The sequence below is a fragment of the Triplophysa dalaica genome, chromosome 7 (genome assembly GCF_015846415.1).
Source record: "Triplophysa dalaica isolate WHDGS20190420 chromosome 7, ASM1584641v1, whole genome shotgun sequence".
Classification (NCBI taxonomy): Eukaryota; Metazoa; Chordata; class Actinopteri; order Cypriniformes; family Nemacheilidae; genus Triplophysa; species Triplophysa dalaica.
Window position 1 is genome coordinate 9729421 of NC_079548.1, and position 9313 is coordinate 9738733.

A 9313-nucleotide genomic window follows, 5' to 3' on the forward strand; every position below is an offset into this window, starting at 1 on the left:
GAAATCTTATTACCAGGTGTAGTACTGTGATGAAAGTTAAAGTAGTTTAGCGCGTAGCTCAGTCAAATGTCCACTTCCACTACTTTGGCGTATTCCTGTGGGCGAAGGTTATTAAAAGCACTCGGAATGGTGACATCATGGACCCGGGAAGTAGAGGGCTGTTGTCCGATCCCTCCGTTCTCTGTGGTTCTTGAAAAGCGAATTCTGTTGAAGACAATATCTCGCTTGGCTCTGACCTTTGAGCTTTATAATTTTGCAGGTATTATTTATGCTTTAAATGTTTCATCAGATGAGCAATTTCAACAAGTTTGTATGATTTATTAGGGTCTTCATGAAATGTCTAGAACATATTTTGCTTAAAAACACTCAATGGCTGTGTAAACAAAATCCTTCTTGCCTCGTCAAAAACAGCTCTGCTCACAGCAACCCGTTTTGGTGCATGTCTCTTTAAATGATAATGAGTTACAACGCACCCCACCCCCCTTCCGCCTGGCATGTCAACACACAACACACATGTAGCCTCCTGCCATGGCAATGGTTTAGCTAAATGATATTTCCTGAAATCCTCCGCGGTAAGTTTCGTTTTAAACTGCTCAAATCATTTGTCTGGAGACTAAAAATTCTGCCACTGCAAACAGCGCTCGCTGTATGCTCGTGTGTATGCTTGCCAAAAATCCACGAAAATCTCAGCGAAATAACGTGTATTTAAGCACTTAAAACGTTATACACACAACGTGAAAGCATAACTAGTAAGCTGTGAATGATTTTTCAGCCAAAGCACGAATGATATAGACGTTTAAAATGAAACTAACCTGCAGTGTTCGCCCCTGTTCATTAGCAAAACAAACAGCTTGCCGCAGCTGAACATATTAACGCACATAATGTATTAACATTCATACAGTTAAACTCCAAGTGCCCATCTGCATTTATATACAGTAAGTTAAACACTGACTTTGAATGTTCTATTTAGCCTGTGACTGACTTAGCTCCTTTTGCTATCATATGCTAACGTTATCCTCCTATATATACACGGTACATTTACGTCAATTCAGACTGTTGATAAATATTACTCACATCAGCAGTTTTGTCTCATTCAGTCAGTCTCGATCCCTCTTGAAGAAGAACTTTGAAGCTAATCCTGCTTGTACTGTCCCAGGTTGAAAAAGCACTTGGGCTTGAATTGATTCGCGCAAACAAGCAGGTTTTTACTTATGGTTTCAGATGGGTTAGGGTTAGGGTTATAAAAAGGTGTCCTAAATAAATCCACTCCTTTCTCTTCCAATGTTTGGATTCTGTGCAGCGACTACACTGCATGTTGTACACAAACTTTAGAAATGGCATCACATACACCGCTGTCGCTTGTGAAAACTACAATGGCAGAGCGTGGTGGGTGGAAAACTGTGTAGAATAAGAGGCGTTAATATTATAATAAAATCTGCTTTGGACATCAAAACCGGAGCGAAATCTGAACGGCTCGATTTTTCACATGTTTGCAGGAAAAAGCACACCAAAACAAACTTACTGGGTTCTTATTTTTCACGTTTTCTGGGTTGCTAGATGCACCGGGGACCCGCTTATAGCATTGTTACACAGAAAAAGTGGGGTTTTCATATGATGTCACCTTTAACAGCAACATTACACACTAACTAAAGGTTGACAAATGGGATCGCGGGGAACGTGCTCTTTAATATAATCTAAACCACATAAACAAAATAAAGAGGTAGGATGATTTTACAATGCAAGATATCCTGACAGTCCTACAATCTTAAAATAAACACATAAAATACATTTTCCGCGTAAATAGCCTGTCATATTATCCAACCAGCATAAAATAAATTTGTGGGATTCATTTACAGCGCAACACCCAATCAAAGTGTATGATAGGCATTAAATAATATGTATAATGATTATTTTGTCATATTCTTGTAGCAGTACAGTATAAAATAAGGTAGGATGGTTTTAAAGCGCAAAAAAATGACGTAACGTTGATGTGCGAATCCCTGTTAGGATAATCTGATGGGTAGAATGACATTTCAGAACACCTGCAACATTTTTCTACTGCATTAAAGATGTGGTTTATCTTCGCTCTTTACCTGATGAAGAAGTCACTGTGTGTGTTTGTGCATGTTTCCCTGCGTGCGTGTTTGTTTGGCACTTTGTGGGTCCGGAACGAATTCCCTCCCGGTCCGTATCCACAGATTGATCGTCTGCTCAATGTTGCATGAAGTCACACCCGATATTATCGGATACTGATTATCAACAATCTTTTTTGAAGCCCTAGTTCACTTCACTTTCAAAACACTACGGCCGCTCTCCAGGACAAAGATGGCGTCGCATTTTCGCTTCTTTTCCTGAAGGAGATAACGTATTTACTGTATGAAATGCGCTCTGTGCAATTTGTCTGTTTTATTGTAGAAACAACATGGGGAATTCCATGCAAGGGAATCTTAAAAGTGTATGTAGATAGAAATAGCTCATTCTAAGGTAAGAAAAATGTAACGTTTCATTATGTAACATCTTTATACACCTCTGAAGACATGGTTATGTATATTATATTTCTGTCAATATTGGCGTTATCTTCCCATGTGAACATACCTGGTTACGCCCCCCTTGAGCGCCAGGACTCGTTCCCCTGAGTGGTAAAACATGCAGCAAAATGGCTGAGGAGAATAGAAACAAAGAAACCGGGACTAAAACACTCAATTACTTGCTGAAATGATAAGCAGCTGGACTTGACGGCGATCATAACGGCTTCCCTATGACTTACAAAGGAATCCGTTATTCCTGGACACTGAAATGTTGCGCGGAATTGCATTTCCTGATATTGTTATCAGTCATTTTGCTGAGTGTTTTGCCACCCAGGAGTGCGCGCTCCGGCATGCTCACGTGGTGTTCGCGTGGTAAAGTAACTTCTATGCACTGTACACTGTACTGGAAGGAAAACATGGAAGTTAGCCATACTGAGTTCTTGTCTCAAGCAACATTAGACCAAAAACATTTCCGATTCTGAATGTATTTATTCTGATAACAGCATAGTGTAACAGCAATAAAGTGAGTTGAGCTTAGGCCGACCGTTGTAGCGCACAGCATTTTCACCCCTTGTCCCACACGTCACATATTGAGAAAATGTCCCGCAGGATGTACAATAACCCCGTCTGTTGGTTTCAGTTGTCACATAAAGAAACACGGTCTTTAACCCGAAACTCGCATGACGCTTGTTTGCGCCATTGTTGGTTTAACCATTTTTTGTTTGTTTGTTCTTTATTCCTTTAGTTTTCTCTCTTTGAGAAGATCTTTAAAGTGAACAACACTGTAAATCTCCTCTCATATGCATGTAAATCACAAGTTTTATTCAGTTGATTATATAATTTGGAGCTTTTTAATAAGGGAGAAATTACTGAGTTCAACTTTGAGAGTTTAAATATGAGAAGTCACATCTGTGGGTCAGACTTCATGCTCAAAGACTGAAGCTGGTTTGTACTGAGGTGTGACGAAATATGACCGAGCTTGTTGATAAAAGTGAAAGGTCACCGTGTACAGATATAAGCCCAGGTAAGACTACCTGCTAGACATTTCTGCAAGACACACTTCTGCCAGTGCCGGTTGGGCATTTTTCCCTATATTCATCATTGAGGATTTTGTCAAGTTCTCGTGAACTCCGTCTCGAGTTCTGTCTCGTGGGATAAGTGTCTTGTCACACCCCTACGCTGTTGTGAAGCATATGGGAGAGATGGAGCATCCCGGGGCCATTCCTTTCTCCACTTGATCCCGCGCAGTCGTAACTTCGGAGGTGGCGTAGCAGACTTAGAGGTTTATATAGCCATAACCATTTTATATAGCATTGGTTCAGATGTTGAACATATGAGGATCTTTCTCTTTATTTCTAAGTGATCGACACATCATTTTGGAACCTGGCTGTCTGCTTGTGCTCAGTGAACTTTAAAGCTTTGGTATGGTTTTGTTGAGGCAGGAAATAAACAGGATTCTCTAAATAGAGATGTTGGCTGCTACATGAAGACAAATTGCTACTGCTTTATTGAGGGTTTACATTATATTGAAAGTATGAATCTTATTAGGTTACGCGTCAGTCTAATGGGAAATGTCACTTTCAAGAATTACATAATATTTATACAGTATTAGGCTTTTGAAATAGTAGGTTTCAATCAATTTAAATGAGATTTTATAAGAAGCTTTACATTAGTAGTACTGTAGAACAAGATCTGAAAATTTCGCAGTCTAGCTTCTCACTTGATTCCTGCCAGGTGGTCAAAATAACCTTTTATTGTGACAAATGATCCTTTTGTTTAAATGTTCTTAATTTGCTGAAGAATTATATGTGAGTGTTAAGTCCTTTGCTGCACAAGCATTCATTATCGTTTTGAGTTGATGTAAGATTAAAGTAAGATTATGACATGTCTCCCAGGCTTTGCAGGTCTGCATAATGGTGTGAAACTCTCTTAGTTAAATTGAAGTGCAGGCCACATATGTCAGCTGTTTCTGATATTACTTATTTATGTCCTGAGCTCGGTCTAGAAGCATCTTGCTTTTAACCAGACTTTAAAGAACTGAGTCATTCCTAGTCTACAAGAGTGAAAGGTTTGTTTGTTCGCACTGCAGATATGTTTTATTTGATCTGTACAAGCCACTGTCCCTGCAGTTATCGGCCAATGACTGACTCATATTGAGAACCACCACTTTTATGCTGCTACTGGTCCAAGCAAATACTCTACAACCATGCTTAAAATGATGGTTCACCCAAAAATAAAAATTCTGTCATAATTTACTATCCCTCTTGTCATTTCAAACCTGTATGACTTTCTTTCTCCAGTAGAACACAAAAGAAGATATTTTGAAGAATGTTTTTAAAGGAGTCATGAATTAAGACATCAATTTTAAACCAAGCTTTTTTATATAAGAGGGAATCGCATTCAAGCGAACATCCTATAAGTGTCAGAACTGAAAACGCCCTTTTTACTGAAATTACAACTGTTATTGACACCAGGACCTGCGAACGCCAGGTCCTGTATGCACCTATCTATAGATAGGTTGAACACCGCCTCCACAGAAGAATATCAAGGTGTCCATACAAATGAACGGGGCCCAGTGCTGTTCGGTAACCAACTTTCATCTAAATATAATTTGTGTTCTGCAGAAGAAAGTCATGAAGGTTTGAAATGACAAGAGGGCGATTAAACGATGGAGATTTTCATTTTTGGGTGAACTATCATTTCATGAACAGTATTTGACCATTAACAGCTGCACAACTTTTTTTTGTTTTGTGATTTATTCCTAAGACTTTTTTCATGTCATATATCTTACATGTTTACTGCAATTTCAGGAGCGGGACAAAGTGCAAACCTTATTCACCAATTAAATGTGTTTCTGATTCAGTTTAATCAGATATGGAATTAGCTGTCTTGGCAACTTTAATACCAACACACTTAGAAATCTAGATGCTATAGAGGATTCTTTGTAAGGGTTCCATTGAAGAACCAACTGGTTCCCAAAGAATGTTTCAGTGAAATGTTCTTAAAATAACCATTTCTTATCTACACTCTAAAGGAAGTAGGATATTTTTAACCCATGGTTGGGTCAAAAAGGGACAAACCCAACTGTTGGGTTAAAGATCAACTTTTGCTTGGTCGTTTCAACTCATGAGCGTGTGAAATATGGGTATTTTCTGGGTTAATTCAACTCAATGGTTGGGTTCACCTGTTTCTGACCCAACAATGCGTCGAAAAAAACAAGCATTTTTTGAAGTGTACGTTTTTATTGTCTGGAACCTTTATCCAACCTTTTGTGCAAGATTTTGTCAAGCCTAACAAAGAGACTTTGAAAGGGGTCAAATAACACTGCTAAAAACAAATATTATCGTTTGTTTTAGATGTATGTAATGTAATGTGTTCATAGGCGATTTAAGGTAAAAAAATGCTGTATTTTCCACATGACGTGCATGTTTGTATCTCCTCTTTGCCCCGCCGCTCTGAAACGCGCAGATTTTTTATAAAGCTCATCGCTCTGAAAAGCGAGGTGTGCTATGATTGGCCAGTTAACCAGTGCCTAGTGATTGCTCAAATACTGCAAAAGCTTGAGGGAAATGTAACGCCTTAACATATTCGGAACATCATGTTCCCAAGTAATTGTACTGAGAGGTTATAAGATGTCATCGGTACGTCTTTATATAAATTAGAGCCCGAAACTGATACGAAAATGAAGATGATCAAGCCGATACATCAACTTTGCCAGCACGACTTGAGCAGGATGTAAAGGATTGGTAAGGTTTTATTAAAAAAATAATGTTAAATAGTTAAAAACTATAGCTTACTGTTTTACATTTAATATACGACATTATAAAGACTATAAACAAACAACCATATACATCATACAGAGTTTTGTGTGAGATAGAAACAAGCTCGCATTACAGCAGGGAATGGTAACATAATAAATAACGTGAGTACTTTAGCCCATCTTGATCATCCAGTGTAATGCCACGTCTCGACGCGAATAAACAAAGTACTCAAATAAATACTAAATAAAAAGACATTATAAACACAACATTTGTTGCCTCTAGTTGGAACATTATAACTGATTATACTGGTCCTAGAAGCAATCGTCGATGAAATGCGCTGCACAAACTTGAACATTCGGATTGTACTTTTCTGGAAGTGTGTTGTAAATAAAATGTAACCATTAGTTTTTAGTTGTCTCATCTTTTGGTGTGGGCAAACAAAGAGTCTTTCTTTTCGCAACGAAACGCATAGCGTCTCCGCGTCCTTGGCTGCGGTGGTGACGATGCAATGAGATTTACAAGTACGCCTACCATTAGATTTGGGCGGTCTTCGTTAAATCATGTAATGAAGTGAAGTACATTCGCCGGGGTGTGGTTACACGAGGCGTTTCAGACGGTCTGGGTTCGGATTCGCTTTTAGATGGAATCCATCTTTTGTTCCGACACTTTAATTTTAGCAATTTTACATGTCTGATACATGTATGGGCAACTTTTAACACAACAAAGACACAGAAAAACACATATTCGCACCATATGACCCCATTATGAAACTTTATTTTTAAAAGTAAACTTAACAATGTGCTTCCAGAGATGTTTTTCTAGTTTTGATACCCTCAAAGTCATGCCCTCAGTTGGGCTACTGTTGCTCTGTCAGATAAGCAAACAAACAGAGAAGTTATCACACATTTTTTATACCGACAACATCCAGCTTACCCTTTGTGGTGTTACGATAAATGCAGACCCGATTGAAACTTGACGGAAAAACTTTACTTTATACTAGGCAAGACGATGCATATGGTTACAGATACCCCTTTGAGTGATTGTGCAGTAGGAGGAAGGTGAGAGACAGGGCAATACAGAAAAGAACAAGGAAGCGACATGCCGCCTGTCCTCCTTCACCTTTCACGTACATTCATCTGAATGCATTTGTCTTTTATATCAAACTAAAGTCATCTTTATTTCATCCAAAGCAACTTGAATTTGAAGTGCTTTCAAGGTGCATTTTATTTATGTTGTATGTGGTCTGTGATGTTAACTTCTTACCTTGATGTGGATAATGCCATGTTCAGCCAGTTGAGCTGCAGAAACCTATAGTGAATTTTCATTATTGAAGTTGGAGTATCACCTTTAGTCATCTTGAGTCAAAATGTTTGATCAGGAAGTTGTTCACACAATGTTTTTTTCATATCAAATGTGACTACAAGCTAATGATGCTGGTAGTTAAACACCATGTGTGTACGTTCTGTGTTATTATCAATGACAGGAGATTTGTATCTATCCTCTATTTGCATACATCCCCTTCATGGTAACTTATTTGAGAGCTGCTGTTTAAACTTCCTCTAAAGTTTCTTCTAGCTTTATGTGCTCTTGTCTCTCCTCTCTGGGACTCCTCACATGCTCTGAAAGATCTTCTTGCTGCCAAACCACTGATGTTCTAAAGCAAAATATGACTCATTGTCTTTTGCATTTTCTCACAGCATTTTGAGTCAGCCAACTCCATTTCAAGTCAAAAGTGAGTCTGGTTACTTAACATGTTAAAGGAAGGAAGAAGGCACGCCAACATTGTGTGGACGGGTATTATTTTGAATCTCTCTTGGCACGTTGTGTAAGTGATCAGCTGTAATTTAGGTCACAATTGGATAGATGCTGGTCTGATTTGGGGATTTTTTGTTGTTGTTGGGATTTGGGAACATTGATGTGGTTGAAAGTTGAGAATGGGTGGCAGGTGGTGGGAGATACCCTAAACCCCCTCTGGGAGATGGTGGATCACAAGCCTTAATGTTTTTATCTACACTTACAATACTTGGTCATATGATACAAGATAATGGGTGTCATCTAATATGCAGTGTCCCTAAAAACAAGCATGCGTTAAAAATATTTCCTGTTGTGTTTATGTAACACACTATACAGTTTATGTGTGTTACGTAGGGCTGGCTGATACAACTAAGATATTCTTCATAAATCTCTCTGCATTTAATATATTAACATTAAAGGGGGTGTTTGTAAAACATTCTTATTAGTAGTATTTGAATGCTTATCGTAGCGCAAAGACCAGAATGGCTAGACAGACACCATACAATACATTAATTAAGCAATCCAAAAGATTTTATAATAAGATAAATATATATATATATATATATATATAACAAAAATATTTGGTTGTTAAGTGGTGACATAAAGAAAATGAGTTCTTTCAGATTGCTCAATAAACAACATTAGTTTTCATATTCAATGTAAGAGATACACATTTTTTTTTTTTGAATATATACTTTTTTAATTAATATATTTTTTGTAAAATATTTGCTTTTAATGCAAATATTATAATAAAGATTAAATAAAGGAAAACTTTATATATACAAAATATTATATAAAGCATTCCTGTTGCTCAAGTGGTTAGAGCATGGCGCTAACAACAACAAGGTCATGGGTTCGATCCCATGGATACAAATGCAATTTAAATCGCTTAGGATAAAAGTGTCTGCCAAATGCATACAGTGCATCCGGAAAGTAGTCACAGCGTTTCAATGTCACCACATTTTGTTATGTTTTTGAAAAAAAATTAAATTGAAAAATTGAAGCCCTGTGAATACTTTCCGGATGCACTATAAATGGATTAAATTGTATAGGTTAGATTTAACTTTCAAAATATGAGTTGTATGGTACAAAATCAGCATGATCTGGCTAATTTTGGCAAATTCATTTGAATTCGTACAATCTCACTCTTACATATAAGTATGTTTTGCTTATGCGCCATTGACGTTTACGGTCAGGGTTAGGAGTGGGGCTTCAGTGTTTCTTTTTTCC